At 44.7% G+C, this 18,536-nt stretch overlaps 1 long non-coding RNA gene across 1 annotated transcript; it reads right to left on the reverse strand.

The window, feature by feature from the left end:
• Positions 1-577: 577 nt before the first annotated feature.
• On the reverse strand, positions 578-15,233 carry LOC131276060 (uncharacterized). Its single transcript, XR_009183541.1, has 2 exons — positions 14,365-15,233; positions 578-2,866 (listed from the first exon to the last, which is right to left on the reverse strand). It is a non-coding gene; the product is annotated as an uncharacterized lncRNA (long non-coding RNA).
• Between the last annotated feature and the right edge of the window lie 3,303 nt (positions 15,234-18,536).

An 18,536-nucleotide genomic window follows, 5' to 3' on the forward strand; every position in this document is an offset into this window, starting at 1 on the left:
AAGCAAGCAAGGTGTGGGCCCCGAGGGAGAGAGCCTGCCAGCATCGCCTCCAGCAAGCCCTTGCAGAGGCGGGGATGGGGAGCTGAGATTCTGGCCTGGTCGCCTCAGAGCCCCTGGTCCTCCCCTGATGTCACAGTGCCTTCCACGTGGAAGGGCAGTACTGCCCAGTGGTTAGGCTGGCTTTATTCTTATTCTTCTTATTTAAAGATTTATTTATTCCCCTCTACCCCCCATTTTCTGCTCTGTCCATTCGCTGTGTGTTCTCCTGTGTCTGCTTGCCTGTTCTTTGGGTGGCACCAGGAAATGATCCTGGGACCTTCCAGAGTGGGAGAGCTGCTCTGTCTCTTGTGCCACCTCAGCTCCCTTGTCTGTTGCATCTCTTTCTGTTGTGTTATCTGGCCGACTTTAGAGTGCTGTAGTCCTCCAGACCCATTCATATCGAGACGCCTGATTTACAACAGGTGTCAGAGCAGGGGGGTGAGGATGGGGGGCGACTGGACACCCATAAGGGAAAAAAAGAAATTGGACTCCTCCCTCACACTATCTGCAGAAATCAATTCCAGGTAGGTTAAAGATCTATTTGTGAAAGAAATGTTTTATAACAGAATATTGGAGAAAATTAACCATAAGAGAAAAATTGATACATTTGATTACATTAAAATTAAGAACTTCTGTTTCTCAAAAACACCATAAGAAGAGTGAAAAGACATGCCACAGACTGGAAGAAGGGGTGTACAACACATACAACGACAAAAAACTATTTTCTGTATTATATAAGAACTCCTTAAAATCAATAAGAGGCAGACGATCTAATTTGTCTAATAAAATTGAAGATACACATACCAAGTGTATTAGTCAGCCAAAAGGGGGCTGATGCAAAGTACCGACATCTGTAGGCTGTTATAAAGGGCATTTACATAGGGTAAAAGCTTGCAGATACAAGGCCCTAGAGAGCCCCCCTCGAGGCTGCTTTCTCACCAGTCTGCTGCCACGTGTTGAAGCGAGATGGCGGAGAGCTCTGCCGGGCCTCTCCCTCCTTCTTCCTCTCGAGGCTCCGGGGCCCAGCTTCTTACGGTCGCAGCTGTAGGTGGCTCAGGGCCACCTCTCAGGGCCTCCTAAGTCAGTCTGGCATGGGGCTTGTTTCTTTCCAGGCCTTCTCAGCTGCAAACCATCAAGCAAATGGCTCAGCTCTCCCTGGGGCTCCAGGATCAAAACCGTGAAGCTCTCTCTTCTGTGTCCTTTTATATCAGCCCTCCCAGGGGGCGGGGACTCAGCCCTGAGCCACGCCCACCAAAGTGGGCGAATCGAAACCCTAAATTGATTTCATTAAGTAAACATAAAACCTTTGAATTTAATACAATCAAAGGGTATCACGCCCAGAGGAACTGACCAGTTTGTAAATATAATCTCTCTTTTTAGGAGTTCAGAAATGATATTAAACTGCTACACCAAGTGACCAGGAAATTCCAATCCAAGATACAAACATTCGAGGTGCATGTTCTGTGTCCACCAGGATACAGGTGTTGCAATGTTCTCAGCAGCAAGATGCCCATCACAAGTAAAATTAATGAATAAACAGTGATAATATCTGTATCAAACTGCAATGAAACAAGGGAACTACAGATGTATGCTTGATATGGATGGCTTTTATGAATAATGTTGAGTTTAAAAAGCAAATCAGCTTTTATATACAACATAATTCCATGTATATGAAGTTAAGATAAAAAACCAGCAAAACTAAATACAGGTGGTAAAACTCTAAAGAAAAGCAAGGAAACGGTTCCTCCAAGTCTGGGGGCAGATGGGCCTTGTGTCTGGAAGGGGGTAAATGGGGCTTCTGGGTGACGGCGACGCTCACTAACTAGCGGCCGTGGAAGGCGCGCCCTCTTCTCAGCCACTGGGCACCTCTGTACGTGGCACGTGGCAACAGAACTGCAGAGCAGGGCTGACTCGCCCCTCAGCTGCCTTCGCTACGTCTGCGAGCTTCAGAGAGGTGTTCAGCCTCTGAGCCTTGTCCTCATTCACAAGCTGGGGTGACGCCGACCTCGTGGGGTGGTTGTCAGAAAAGATTAACAGAGCGTTTAGCATTGCCTGGCGAGTAGAGCCGACAAGTGCAAGAACCAGGGTGTCTAAAGCGTCTCTTCCACCTGCTTAGTCACTCGTCCGCCCGCTCACCTCACATCTGCTGACCGTAGGTGCCGGGGCTGAGCCGAGCGGCTGAGGTTGCAGGAGCTAGACCAGCTCACGTCCTCTCAGCGTGCCCGAGACGGAAGGCCCTCTGCTGGAGCCATGGAGAATTCCCTTCCCAGGCTCAATTAAAGATGCTGAATAAAAACCAACTTCAAAATAATTCTTAGTACAAAAGAATGAGACAAATGGAAATCTGGGCATCTGAGTATGAGGATATCAAGGAATTACCGCTAGCTTCTGTGCAGGTGAGGTAATGGCAGGGTGTATGGTTGTGTTTTACTTTGTGTTTAAAGAATCCTTATTGTTCAGATACTTGCTGAACTATTTCCAGATGAAAGGATATGTCCAGTGTATCAGTGTGGGCTCAGCCACAGAAGCAGCAGAAGGCAGACAGTACGACATTTATCGCAAGGAATTGGCCTACCCGATTGTGTAGTGCCGGCGGCAGGAAGGGCAGATTGGAGCTCGCTGGCAGGAGCTGATGCTGCAGTTTGCGGTGGAATTTCTTCTTCAGCAAAGCCTCAGCTCTGCCTAAAGGCCTGCGACTGATTGAGTCAGGCCCGCCCAGGCCACCCAGATAATCTCCCTTAATGAAAATCAGCTCGAGGCGTGGGTGTGGCTCAAGTGTTCAGCAACTCCTTCCCACAGGGGAGGTTCTGGCTTCATATCCTGGCGCCTCCGAAAACAAAATGAACAATAAGCAAAACAAATGAAGAAACAACTCAGGGGAGCTGATGTGGCTCAGTGGTTGAGCGCCAGCTTCCCACATACGAGTCCCGGGTTCAGTCCCCAGACCCTGGTAACTCATAAAATAAGGCAACTAATTTTGGGCTTTAATCACATCTACAAGATACTTCCACAGCAACACCTGAACTAGTGTTGGATTGAGTAACTGGGACTGATTCAAAGCGATATGGAAGAAGGGATGGGGATGGAAGTTGGCTGTGAGTTTGATGGTCCCTGAGGCTGGGGTGATGGGTAATTAGGGGTTCATTATACTACCCCATCTGCTCTGTATATGTTCACAATTTTCTGCAATAAAAAGTTTTAGCTTTGGACTTCCGAGAGGAGGAAGGATTATAGCGGTCATTGAGGACGCAGAAGAGTGTGAAGTTATTTCCGACCTGGGAAAATGGAGGGGGCTGCCAGAGAAAGCTGGAGAAAGGTCCCTGAGAAAGCTTGAATTACGAGGGAAGCGGATGTGGCTGAAGGCATAGGGCTTCCGCCTACTATATGAGAGGACCTGGGTTCAATCCCTGGGGCCTCCTGGTGAAAAAGAAGAAAGTGTGCCTGCACAGTGAGCTAGTGCCTGTGTGGTGAGCTGAGAGCCCACGCGGTGAGCCAGTGCCTGCGCAAGTGAGCCACGCAGCAAGATGATGACCCAACAAAAGAGAGATGAAGGGGAGAGTCAACATGAAGTGCAGGAGAGACCAGGAACTGAGGTGGTGCAATTGACAGGGAGCCTCTCCACATCAGAGGTCCCCAGGATCCAATCCCAGTGAATCCTAGAGAAGAAAGATGAGAAAAGAAGACAAAAAGAGAAACAGATACAGAAGATCACACAGCAAATGGACACAGACAGCAAAAACAGCAGGGAGGGAGAGGGGGAGGGGGAGGGTAAGGGAAGGGAAGGGGAAGGGGAGAATAAATAAATAAATCTTTTTTTAAAAAAGTCTGAATTACGAGGCTCTTGGCCTCCAGGCAGGAACCTCTATCACACTGATGTGGTCCCTGTTGCAGCACACACACACCAACCAGGCACTGACCTGAGAGGGCTGCCAAAGAGCACCATCTGCTGGTGGACCAAGGAAGTGGATCTGAGGAAATTAAAAGTAAATGAGTGACAATGGTACTGCAGGGACAGATGCTGGACATTGTGTCCTGCCACGGCCCACTGGGTGGACTGGGGGAGAGTGTAAACTACAGTGTAGACCACTGTCCATGTGGTGCAGCAGTGCTCCAAGATGTATTCACCAGGTGCAGTGAATGTGCCACGAGGATGGAAGAGGTGGTTGATGTGGGAGGAGTGGGGTGAGGGGGTGGGGGGTATATGGGGACCTCTAATTTTTTTAAATGTTACAATAAATAAATAATAAAAGAGAGAGGGGAAAAAAAAAAAGAAAATGAGTGAGAGAGGCATTTCCGGCCTTTCCAGCCGCCCTCCCCAAGGCCCTGGGAGGAGGGTCTGCAGCCCACTCCTGGGCCCATGGACCAGAGTTAGGCCGGGGCAATCCAAAGACCTAGAGCAGGCTGAACCCAGGATCAAAGAATGGCAGTAACACACAGCATCCTGCACCAAATCCCTACAAAAGAGAGAGAAATCAAGCCTCTGAGTAAACCCACCATCCTAATCAGATGCCTAGACATCAGCAAAAAATTACATGGCATACTAAGAAAATAGAAGATAATGGCCAAGCAAAGGAATATATCAAAGCCTCAGATGAGGCACAGGATTTGAGAGAACTAAATCAAATCAATGAATTGAAAGACAATAAGGCTAAAGAGAAAGAGGACATTGAGAGGACACTAGGCAAGCACAAAGAATTTGAAAATGTGAATAGAAAAATAACAAATCTTATGGGAATGAAAGACACAACAGGTGAGATTTAAAAAAAAAAACACGCATTAGAAGGGGAGCAGATGTGGCTCAAGCAGTTGAGCACCTGCCTCCCACATGGGAGGTCCCGGGTTCCGTTCCTGGTGCCTCCTAAAGGAAAAATAAAAACTTCAGCAAGCAAATGAAAAAAAAAAAGAACAATGAGCAGACAATGAGCAAAAACAACAAGCAAAAACAATGAAAAGACAATGAATGCAAACAATGAGTAAAAACAATGAGCAAACAGACGAGGGAGCCATCTCTTGGGGGTGGAACACATTAGAGGCATACTAAACTCGAAATGAGAGCAGAATAAGTGATACAGAAGATGGAATAGCTGAAGCTGAAGAGAGAAAAGAATGGAAACATTGACAGAGCTGAATGATAACATGAAGCACAAAAATATGTGTGTCATGGGAGTTACAGAAGGAGAAGAGAAGGGAAAGGGAGGGCAAAAAGAGTATTTGAGGAAATAATGGCTGAAAATTTTCCAAATCTCATGAAAGAAATGAATTTACATGTCCAAGAATCATAGTGTACCCCAATCAGAATAATCCAAATAGACCTACTCCAAGAGACATACTACTCAGAATGATAAACACCAAAGATAAGGAGAAAATTCTGAGAGCAGCAACAGAGAAGGACACCATCACATACAAGGCATGCCCAGTAAGACTCAGTGCAGATTTCTCAGTAGAATCCATGGCGGCAAGAAGACAGTGGCATGGTATAAGAAGGAACTGAAAGATAAAAAATGCAGCCGAGAATTCTTTACCCAGAAAAAGTGTCCTTCAAATATGAAGGTGAGCTTAAAATACACACACACACACACACACACATACACACATACAAAACCAGAAACTAAGAGAATTCATAACATAAAATCCAAGGAAGCAGATGTGGCTCAGGCAGTTGGGTTCCCGCCTCCTACATGGGAGGTCCCAGGTTCAGTCAGCACCTCCTAAAGAAGTCAAACAAACAACGGGCAGACATCGAGGAGAAACAATGAGGGAGTCATCTTGGGGGGGGGGCAGAGGAAGGAAACTTTTTTTTAAAAAAAAGAATGTGGATTTGCAGGAAGCATCAAAGGGAGCCTTACAGCCTAAAGGAAAAGGAGAGACAGCTTGGAGGAGAGTGTAGACAGAGGGACTATCAGAAAGGATACCAAAAGAGTAAAAAGACAGATGACATTTGAAAGCTAAAGAACAAAATGGTGGGAGTAAATAATGCATTTACAGGAATATCATTGACTATGAATGGGTTAAACTCCCCAAGCAAAGATACAGACTGACAGAATGGATAAAAAACCGTGATTCATCCATATGCTGCCTGCAAGAGACTCACCTTCCACCCAGGGATACAAATGGGCTGAAAGTGAAAAGTTGGAAAAAGATATTCCATGCAAACAGTAACCAAAATAAAGCAGAAGTAGAAAAAGATGAATGAAGGGAAAAAAGAAAGAGGGAAGCAGATGTGGCTCAACTGATAGGGCTTCTGTCTACCATATGGGAGGACCTGGGTTCAATCCCTGGGGCCTCCTGGTAAAAAAGAAAAAGAGAAAGTGTGCCTGCATGGTGAGCTGAATGCCTGCGTGGCAAGCCGAGTGCCCTCAAGAGTGCCCACGTGGTGAGCCAAGTGCCTGTGCGGTGAGCCAAGTGCCCACGCAGCAAGCTGAGTGCCCACACAAGTGAGTCACACAGCAAGATGATGACACAACAAGAGAGAGACAAAGGGGAGAGTCAAGGTGAAGCACAGCAGAGACCAGGAACTGAGGTGGTGCAGGTAACAGGGAACCTCTCTCCACATCAGAGGTTCCCAGGATCAAATCCTGGTGAATCCTAGAGGAGAAAGACAAGAAGAGAAGACAAAAAGAGAATTAGGTACAGAAGATCACACAGTGAACGGACACAGAGAGCAAACACAGCAGGGTTGGGGGGAGATGGAGGGGGTGGGGGGAAAGAAAGAAAAACAAAATAGAGCAGAGCTTACTAACATTGGACAAAGCAGACTTCAAATGCAAAAAAAAATTGGTAAGAGATGCGAAAGGCCATTTATATTAATAAAAGGGCCAATTCACCAAGAAGAAGTAACAGTCATAAATATCTATGCACCTAACCAGGGAACCCCAAAATAAACAAGGCAAACTCTGGTAAGACTGAAGGGAAAAATAGACATCTCTGCAATAATTGTTGGACTTCAACACACCACTCACATCATTCAATAGAACAACTAGACAATCGATCAACAAGGAAACAGAGAACTTGAAGAATATGATAAATGAACTAAATATAACAGACATATACAGAACATTACATTTCAAATCAGCAGACTACACATTCTTCTCAAGTACTCATGGGTATTTCTCCAGAATAGACCACACAATGCATCACAAAGCATGTCTCCATAAATATAAAAAGATTAAAATTATATAAAACACCTTCTCAGATCATAACAGAATAAAGCTGGAAATCAATAATAGACAGGAAAGAGGGAAATCCACAAATGAGTGGAGGCTGAACAACACACTCCTTAACAATCAGTGGGTCAAAGAAGAAATTGTAAGAGAAATTAGTAAATATTTTGAGATGAATGAAAATGAGAATATAACTTATCAAAACTTATAGAATACAGCAAAGGCAGTGCCGAGAGGGAAATTTATAGCTCTAAACACCTATATAAAAAAAAAGAAGAGCAAAAATTAAAGACCTAACTGAACACCTGGAGGAACTAGAAAAAGAACAGCAAGCCAAGCCCAAAGCAAGCAAAAGGAAAGAAATGACAAAGATTATAGAAGAAATAAATGAAATTCAGTTAAAAAAGAGAGAGAGGGAGACAGAAAGAGAAAATCAAGCAAAGCAAAAGCTGGTTCTTCGAGATCAATAAAATTGACAAACTTCTAGATAGATAAAGAAAGAAAAGATGCAAATAAAATCAGAAATGAAAGGGGAGGTGTGTTATGACTGAACTCACATAAATAAAAAGGATCATAAGAGGATATTATGAAAAATTGTATGCCCACAAATTAGACAACGTAGATGAAATGGACAAATTCCTAGAAAGCACAAACAACCTACATTGATGCTACAAGAAATACAATAACTAAACAAACCAACCACATTTAAAGAGATTGAATCTGTCATCAAAAATCACCCAAGAAAGAAAAGTCTAGGACCAGATGGCTTTACAGGTGAATTCTACCGAGACTTTTGGGAAGAATTAACACCAAAACTGTTTAAACTCTTTAAAAAAAAATTGAAGAGGAGGAAAAATTACCTATTATCAGTCAGCCAAACAGGTGCTGATGCAAAATACCAGAAATTGCTTGGTTTTTATAAAGGATATTTATTTGGGGTAAGAGCTTACAGAAACCAGGCCATAAGGCACAAGTTACCTCCCCACCAAAGTCTATTTTCACATGTTGGTGCAAGATGGCAGCCAACACTTGTGAGGGTTCAGGCTTCCTGGGTTCCTCTGGGCTCAGCTCCTCTGTTTTCTCCACAAAGTCAGCTGTAGACTATGAGGCAAACAGCTCTGTCTCTCTCTTTGGGGCTCCAGCTTAAGACTTCAGCATCAAACTCTAACATCAAAACTCCAACATTAAAAGCTCTCACCTCTGTGCTTTGCCATGCCTTTTATCATCCTAATGAAGAGGCCCAATCAAAGCCCTAATCGTAACTTTTTAAAAAAGATTTATTTATTTATCTCCCCTTCCCCTCCATTGTCTGCTCTCTGTGTCCATTTGCTGTGTGTTCTTTTATGGCCGCATGCATTCTTATCATGCAGCACCAGGAAACTTTGTCGCTTCTTTTGTTTTGTCATCTTGCTGCATCACTCTCCATATGTGTGGCACCACTCCCGGGTAGGCTGCACTTTTTTCACGCAGGGTGGCTCTCCTTGTGGGGTACACTCCTTGCACATGGGGCACCCCTACAAGGGGGACATCCCTGCCTGGCACGGAACTCCTTGTGCACAGCAGCACTGCCCTTGGGTCAGCTCACCACATGGGTCAGAAGGCCCTGGGTACCGAACCCTGGACCTGCCATGTGGTAGGTGGATGCTCTATCAGATGAGTCACAACCACTTCCCCCTAACCATAACTTAATTGTGCTCAGGTACAGACCAGATTACAAACAATCTAATATCTATTTTTGGAATTCATAACCATATCAAACTGCTACACTCCACCCTCTGAATTCCAAAAAGACATTACAATATTCAAAAAAACCTTAAATCAAGAACAACTTAAAGAGATACAGTTTGTCTTGGAGCAAAGTCCTGTCTGCTATAGACCTTTGAAATTTACAGAACAATTTATCTGTTTCCAGTACACCAATGGAAAGACAAAGGATAAACATTTTCATTACAATAAGGAGAAATTTGGAGGGGAACATGAGTCCCAGGTCCTCTACAGTTCAGTAAACCTGCAGGGCATCCTCCATTGATTTCAGTCTGAGAGTCATTGTTAAGAGGATGGTTTCTTCTTCTTGGTGCCTCATGGGAACCCACCCTTTCCACAGGCTTACCCAAAGGCCATTTTCTTGGTTCCAGCCTCATCAAGCATCTGGGTGTTGACCAAGCTCCAGACCTCTCCCTCCAAGAGTGTTGGGGTGATTGTCACACCTTATCCAATCTTTGGGCTAGAGTCTTAACCCCCCTCGTACAGTGACGTGAAGACAACATTCCCCCTAACCTTTGGCCTACAGGCTCAACCTCTCAGAGCAACGAATTGACCACCTGGCCTTCCCTAATCTTTGAGGGACAAGTCCACCCCTCTCAGACATATGGGGTGCTGACCTTAACCGCCCTAATCCTTGGGGAATGTGCTCCACCCTCTCTGTACCCTGGGGCAGCAAAACTCTCCTGGAACATCAGGCAGGAACATCCACCCTCTTCAACTGCTGGGGCAAACGCACCCTCTGTGTACACATGGGTGGGGTTCCTCTCTTGGCCCAAGGTGATGTCCTAATTCCAGATCTCAGTTTCCGTGGTTTTCCTCTTACAGCTGTTTCTCCTTCAATCTCTCCTTTCCATGTCCTTTTCAGTCCAGGCTGACAGTGGTTTTGTTCATATAGCTCTCTCAAAAACCTTGTTGGTGCAGCATGCAAGAAAAGGGGTCCAAGTGTCCAAGTCATCAGACAGTAAGACTTCCCCAAAGTCTTTCCAAAATAACTGCATCTTTGATCCTGATTTATAAGTTCCAAGTTTAGTTAAGTCCTCCAGGGGGGCACTTTCATCTGGGAGCTTGATTTCCAGAGGCTTGGAATTTCCAGAATCAGTTTCTGTTTTCTTTGTGCCCAACAGTTCAGTCCTCGGAATATCTCTCTCATCTAGTATTTTGCTATAAGCTGAAAGCAGAAGCCAAGCCACATTCTCCAGGTTTACTTTGGAAATTTCTTCTGCTAAATGCCCAGACTCACCATTTTCAAATTCTGCCTTCCATCAAACACCTGGAATTAATCTTGCTAAGTTTTCTGCAACTTGAAAACATGGATAGCCTTTCCTCCAGTTTCCAATAATAGTTTCATCATTTACTTCTAAGGCATCATAAAAAGTCTCTTTAGCATCCATATTGCTATCAAGAGTCTCTTCAAAGCAATCTAGGCCTTTTCCATCAAACATCTCAGAATTCCTCCAGAAAATACCCCTTACCCTTTTATAAAACTGTTCTAGCATTTTGGTAATTGCAAAAGCACTTCCCCACTCCTCAATACCAAATTCTATATTAGTCAGCCAAAGGGGTTCTGATACAAAATACTAGAACTTGGTTGGTTTTTATAAAGGGTATTTATTTGGGGTTGGAGCTTACAGAAACCAGGCCATAAGGCATAAGTTACTTCCCTCACCAAAGTCTATTTTCATGTGTTGGAGCAAGATGGCTGCCGAAGTCTGTGAGGGGTCAGGCTTCCGGGGTTCCTCTGGGCTCAGCTCCTCTGTTTCCTCCACAACGTCAGCTGTAGACTATCAGGCGAACAACTCTGTCTCTCTCCCCGGGATCCAGCTTAAGGCTTCAGCATCAAACTCCAACATCAAAATTCCAACATTAAAAGCCCTCAACTCTGTCCTTTGCTGTGCCTTTTATCTGTGAGTTCCCACCAAGGGGTGGGGACTCAACACCCTAATGATGTGGCCCAGTCAAAGCCCTAATCATAACTCAATCATGCCCAGGTACAAACCAGATTACAAACATAATCTAATATCTATTTTTGGAATTCATAACCATATCAAACTGCTACATTACCCAATACATTTTATGAAGTCAACATTACCCTAATACCAAAGCCAGATAAAGATACTATAAGAAAATTATAGACCAATTTCTCTAATAAACATAGAGGCAAAATTTCTCAACAAAATACTTGCAAATAGAATCCAACAGCATAATAAAAGAGTTATACACCACGACCAAGTGGGATTTATTCCTGATATGCAAGGGTAGGTCAATGCAAGAAAGTCAATTAACATAATATACCACATTAACAAACTGAAGGTTAAAACGACATGACCATCTCAATCGATGCAGGAAAGGCATCTGACAAAATCCAGCAACACTTCAAAAGACAGAAATGGAAGAAAAGTTCCTCCATATGATAAAGGGCCTGTATGGAAATCCCACACTAACATCATGCTCAAAGGGGGAATCGCTGAGAGCTTCCCTCTAAGATCAGGAACAGGACAAGGATGCCCACGGCCACCACTCTTATTCAACATTGTGCTAGAATAAAGAAGGCATCCAGATAGGGAAAGAGGAAGTAAAACTCTCACTATTTGCAGACAACATGATTCAATATTTAGAAAATTCTGAAATGTCTAGACAAATCTACCTGAGCTAAGAAGCTCAGCAAAGTGGCAGGATACAAGATCAACATGAAGAAATCAGGAATGTTTCTGTACACTAGTACTGAACAATCTGAGGGAAAAATCCATTTACGATAGCAACAAAAAACCTCAAATACCTAGGACTCAATTTAACCAAAGATGTACAGGCTCTATATTAAAAAAACTACAAAACACTGCTAAAAGAAATCAAAGAAGGCCAAATGGAAAGACATTCTGTATTCATGGATTGGAAGACTAAATATTGTGACGATGTTAATCCTACCCAAACTGATTTATAGATTCAATGCAATATTCCAACAGCTTACTTTACTGAAATAGAGAAGCCAATTACCAAATTTATTTGGAAGGCAGCATGCCCAAATAGCCAAAAGCATTCTAAAAAAGAAGAGCAATGTGGGAGGACTTTCACTGCCTGAACTTGAAACATGTTACAAACCTACAGTGGTCAAAACAGCATGGTATTGGGAGTGAGTGTAGCTCAGTGGTTGAGTGCCTGCTTCCCATGTATGAGGTCCCAGGTTCAATCCCCTCTACCTCCTAAAAAAACAAAAACCAAACCAAACAACAACAACAACAAAAACCAGCATAGTATTGGCATAAAGATAAACACATTAGTCAGTGGAATAAAATTGAGAGTCCAGAAATAAACCCTCATCTCTCCAGCCATCTGGTTTTTGACAGATGTACTGGGACAAAACAGTCTCTTCAACAAATGGTGCTGGGAGAACTGGATATCAATAACCAAAAGAATGAAAGAGGACCCTATCTCACACCTTAGACAAAAATCAACTGAAAATGGATCAAAGACCTAAATATAAAAGCCAGGACCACAAAACTCCTATAATAGAATGTAGTGAAACATCTTCAAGATCTTTTGATAGGTGTAGCAGTTTGATATTGTTCATGAATTCCAAAAATAGATATTGAACTGTTTGTAAACTGGTCTGTTCCTCTGGGCATATTAGGTTATACTGGATTCAGAGGTTTCACTTTTAGTTAAGTAATGATTAAGGCTTTGCTCTACCACGTCAGTAGGATGTTGAGTTCCTGCCCCCTGGGTGGGCGGGGGCTCAAGGAGAAAAGGCACAGCAGAGAAGGGAGTTTAGAGTTTTGATGCTGAAACCATGGGAAGTAAACACACAGAAGAAGAACACAGAGGAATAGACACAGCAGAGGCCCCAGGAAGAGAGACAGCCTGAGAGTCTACAGCTGACCTTGTGGAGAGAACAGAGCAGCTGAGCCCAGAGAGAAACAAGTCCTTGAAGAGATGTGACTTATGCCAGCTTACAGCTGATATTGGAAGAAACTGGGACCATGGGGCCTTAAGAGGAAGAGGGAGGCAGCCATCTTGCCCTAACACATGACAACAGACTTTAGTGAGGGAAGTAACTTACACTTTTTGACTTTGTGACTGTAAGTTTCTACCTCAAACACTCTCTATAAAAGCCAACAGATTTCTGGTTCTTTGCATCAGCAGCCCTTTGGCTAATACAGTAGGTGGTGGTTTGTTGGACCTCACACCCAAAGCACAAGCAACCGAAGAAAAAATGGATAAATGGGACCTCCTCAAAATTAAACATTTTTGCACCTCAAAAGGACTTTGTCAAAATGGTGAAAAGGGAGCCAACTCAATGGAAGAAAATATTTGGAAATCACATGTCCAATAAGGGTTTAATATCCAAGATATATAGAGATGCCACAACTCAACAATAAGAAGGCAAATGACTTGAGTTAAAAGTGGGCAAAATACTTGCATTAAACATTTGTCCAATGAAGAAATAAAAATGGCGCAAAAACACATGAAGGGAAGCGGATGTGGCTCAAGCAATTGGGCTCCCATCTACCATATGGGAGGTCCAGGGTTCGATGCCCAGGGCCTCCTGGTGAAGGCACGCTGGCCTGTGTGGTGAGCTGACCCATGCAGAGTGCTGGCCTGCGCAGAGTACCGCCTCGCACAGGAGTGCTGCTCCGCACAGGAGTGCTGGCCCGTGCAGAGAGCTGGTGCAGCAAGACGATGAAACAAAAAAAGACACAGAGGAGAGAGAATAAGAGACACAGCACGTCAAGGAGCTGAGGTGGCACAAGAGAATGATTGCCTCTCTCCCACTCCGGAATGTCCCAGGATCAGTTCCCGGAGCCGCCTAATGAGAATATAAGCAGACACAGAAGAACACACAGTGAATGGACGCAGAGAGGAGACAATGGAGGGAGGGGGAATCATCAATCAATCAATCAATCTTAAAAAAAACATTAAAAAATGTTCAGCATCACTAGTGATTAGTGAAATGAAAAGCGAAGCTACAGTGAGATATAATTTCACACCCCATTAGAATGGCCACTATTAAAAAGTCAGAAAACTGCAAGTGTTGGAGAGGAGGTGGAGAGAGAGGGATGTAGAATGGTACAGCAACTGTGGAGGACTGTTCGGCAGTTCCTAAGGAAGTTGAACATAGATTTGCCTATTTCCTGCTATCTGCCGCTACACGCCCTGGCCCCCATCTCCTATCTGCCCCTCAGTCACTCCATTCCAGGCTCACTGCTCTCGTTGGTTTTCCCCACGCATGCTGACCCCTCTGTCTGGGACACACCCACATGGCTTGTTCCCTCACCTCCTGAAGGTATCAGAGAAGCTTTCCCTCGCCCTCCCGTTCAAAACAGCAACCCCTCCACCCTACAGCATCCCCACCCCCACCGCCCAGCTTTCCCCACCCTCCCATCTGCTTTGTCTTGCTCACACTTACATATTTGTTTATTGTCTGTATCCACCCAGTAGAATGAAAGCTCCATGAGGGCAGAAACTTTTGCCTGTTTGGTCTGTTGTGTCCTCAGTGCCTGGAGTAGTTTCTGGAACATAGGCGGCTCTCAAAGTTGCTGAACAAACTAATACATGAGTACTGCCAGGAGACCAGTCAGAGGGGAGTCTGCAGATGACAGCATTTTGTTTAGTACACCAAAGTTCCGCTGAAGCAAGGAAGCCGGATCACTTGCGAAAACAGAAGCAGCTTCGGGGTTCTAGGAATGGCGCATGATTTTTACAGACATGAAAAGGAAGTCAGCTTGACTCCTGCTGAGTGGACGAAGGCTTGTCCATCTTACAGGGGCGGGCGTAGGGCAGCTTTACTTTGTGTTGGGCCAAACATAATGAACTAAGAGCTTGGTTGGCTATCTGGATCGGCTGCCTTGATGAGAATTTCAAATTTCCAAAGGTATCAGGAGAAAACTCAGAAGGGAGTTTTCGTTTTTGTTTAGCTCTGACAGGGCCCAGGGCTTTCTCTCTATAATTTTAACAGCAGCACATCAGCACCTCTTCCCACCTGCAGGCCCTTCCGTCACTCATCCCCCATGCTTGTTTACCAGTAGGATTGCTGGGCTGCATCACCCAGCTCTGTCCTCATTGTAGTGCCGTTCTTCTGGGGAAGAGGTGTTTCCATGGTGACACAGGAGCTTTAACCCACTTAGCGGGCCCTCAGAAAGCTCTCTGCAGCAAGAGTCTATTTCCGGTGCCGCTAAGCTGCCAACACGTTGGGAACTTTCCATTCCTATCCTGAGTATTGTGTCAGTGTAGCTAGTTAGGTAGCCAAGTCCACTTGCCTGGTTCTTTTCAGCAGCTGTATAAGCTAGTTTATTAAAATAGTTCCCTTCTGATGGACATTTAGTCTGTTCTAAGTCCTTGGCCATTCATTCATCCATAAATACTTATTGGTAGCACAAGCTGCGCATATGATTAATGCCATGGTTTGGTGCTTGGGAATAGCTGAGATGGGAAATTTTATGGTATGTTACTGCAATCCTAAAAGAGAGGGAGAGACTACAGAGATGATGACGATTAAATGCAATGCATGACCCTGGCCTGGAATGACAGTGGAGGACAAAAGGCCTAAAAGGACATTATTTGGAACAACTGAAAAACTGGACTATGGACTGTTTTACACCAATGAAAACGTAGCTATACTTAAGGGGGTTACTTGAGTGTCCTTGTTCTCAGGAAATTTACCTGGAAATGCTGTTATAGGTACATTATGTATGCAACCTGCTCGCGATGCTTAGAAAACAGGTGAGGAGGGGGAGCAAATTGCTAATAGTTGGTAAATCTGGTATGTAGGCAAGGGTATGTTGGAGTTGTATGGACTGTTTTTGCATTACTTTGGAAAGTTTCTGTGAGTTTGAAATTATTTTAACATAAAATGTTAACAGAGTTACTGAGGCCTGTTCTATTCCAGGCCGTTTCGGCACCGGGCACAGAGCAGTAGTGCCACCCTGGCTCCAGATCCCCAGCCTGCGGTGGACGCTGGGAGGGGCATCACACCGCATGGCTGTGCTGACCTCTGGCTCCCAGCCTCACAGTCCAGTGATGCGAAACAGGTAGAGCTGTCCTGAGGGTTAAAAATGACAGCTTCCCGCCAAGCTGAGGTGGACACGTCAGACCAAAGACAGGCTTGGATGAGTCCAGCTTGGCCAGTAACAGGCCCAGGCGGGGCCCTCGTCCTCTGTGGCCAGAGGAGAGACAGTGTTTTCTGAGCTCACTGTCCCCACTTACCACCAGAGGAGGGGGGCCTTTTATGGGGTGAGTCCACAATCAGTGAGGGGGACACGCCTTCTAAGGAGTGCAGTGCGTCGCCAAAGGTGCGTGACCTGACAAGAAGTATCAAGGCACTCGGGGATTCTCATGTCTTTTACAGGAAACAGATCCCAAAGGAACAGACGTTTTAATGCATTAGTGAAAAGGCTTACTGATGTAGGTGAACAGGCAGTTTGGGGAAAACAGACACCATGGCAGGTTTCCGGAAAAACAAGTTTAGCACTCTAGTGCAAGATCTGCTGGTGAGTCGGGCTTGCAGTTTTAACTCTCAGCATGGCTGCTAGGGTTTGGAGTGAGGGGAAGAGCTGGGTCGGGGAGAAAATGCAAAGTCATATACCACAACAGCAAAAAACACGTTTTCTGTTTACTGGAAAAAAAAGCCAAGTGCTCAGGATCCCGGTTCAGTGACCGCCCTTGGCCTTGCAGGCCGTCCTCGGAAAGAGCCAGTCTGGCTGGTGTCCAGGGGACATGGCAGCCCTACCCAGCTGGGTTCTGCTCTGCAGTTATAGTGACACCTCCCACCAGAGGTGCACCTAGGCCCCCCGCACACACTCGCAAAGCCACGCCTACTCGCCACCCACCACCTCGGTCCTATCCCCCCAGACTCATGTCACAGACTGAACCCTCCTCTGCACTGCGCAGACACCCTGCCCCCTCCTCCACACACCCCCACCACACACACAGGCACTGCTACCCCTCAGCACCAGTGCTGCTCACACACGGACACAGCTTTCCAAACATTTACACCGCACCCCAAGGTGCAGCGGACACTCTTGCACTCTGCCTCAGTGACAGCAAGGACACCGCTGGGCAGTCCAGGAGAGCCATCCTATCAGTACAGCCTGTGCCTCAGGCTGGCGGAGATGGTGAGGGCCTCCAGACTCGAGGCCCAGTGAGAAGCTGTGGAAATCCACACAGCTCTGTGTTCAAGCCTCATGAGGGTTTTGGTGTGGTCTGTAGACCTTCTCTTGACCCAGATCCTGGACCGTGCTGGTTGAAGAGAAAATGCTGGGGAAGTGTACTGGAGTGAGTATGAACAGAGAGAAGAGCAGTCCTGGCACGGGGACGCCGTGTGCACTCAGGAAACAGGAGCGAGCTGGGCCTGTTCAGGAAGACCAGTGTGGCAGGAGGAAGGGGCAAAAGGGATGACGGCCGAAGGTGCGTGTGAAAATTGGAGTAAGAAGTCTAGATTTTATTCTAAATAGTGTGGAAAGCCACTGAAGGGAACGTCAACAGGGAAGTGATGTAATCTGGTTTACTTTTTTAGAAAGGTCTCTTTGGCTATCCGGCAGAGAATGGATTTAAAAAGGCAATGGATTCTTTGTAATCTATTAACTTTAATTTAAAAAATTAAAAAATAAAGTTTAAAAAAAAAAAAGGAAATGGAGGAAGCTGGGAAGACACTTATAATTTTAAGAACAGTCCAAGCAAGATATGCTCGCACAGACCAGGTAAGGCTTGAAATACATTTGGGAACTGTCAGCACCTTAATCAAATGAAAGAAAGGTAACATTATCATACTGACAAAGATACTGTATGATTTCTGACTTGATGTAGCAAGGACACAGAATTTCCACCAAAAAAAACCAACAACCCACAAAACCCAAAAAACGGCATAATTTGAATCTAACATGAGGAAAACCACAAATCCAAAATGAGGGGCATTCTACAAAACAACTGTTGTCTTTAAAAATGTATTATGAAAAACAACAAAGACTTAAAACTGTTAACAGACATTGAAGGACTACAAACGTGCTAACTAAATGCAACATGTACTAGATGATGGAACAGGAAAAAAGTTATTTCATTTGCTCTAATATTAATTAGCGAGACAACTAACATTAGATAAGATCTGCAGATTAAATAGTACTGCATCAGTATTTCTGGTTTTGATAAATGTACCATAATTATGATGTAAGAGGGCGTCCTTATTTTTAGGAAATACACCTTAAAGTGTGTAGAGGAAAAAGAACTTCACGTCAGCAAGTTATTCTCAAATGATCCAGAAGAATGATGGCATCATAAGGCAAACTTAGGGAAATCTAGAAGAATTTATAGAACTATGTGCACTTGTTTCGCAACTTTTCCGAAAGCCTGAATTGCTTTAAAATAAGGCATTACACAAAAGGGCTGAGGTCACTTAGGGAGAGAATGTGAGAAGAGGAAAAAACTAGTACGAGCCGTGAGGAAAAACAGTATTTAGACAAAAATCGCGGGACACAAAAAAGGAAAGAATGTTAAAGTGGAATGGGATGCGGGCGGAGTACACCACGGAAACCATTAGCTTCGCGCTCTTCATCTTAAAATCCTAAGGAAAGACCCTGAGAGAGCCGC

This window comes from Dasypus novemcinctus, chromosome 26, assembly GCF_030445035.2.
Source record: "Dasypus novemcinctus isolate mDasNov1 chromosome 26, mDasNov1.1.hap2, whole genome shotgun sequence".
NCBI lineage: Eukaryota > Metazoa > Chordata > Mammalia > Cingulata > Dasypodidae > Dasypus > Dasypus novemcinctus.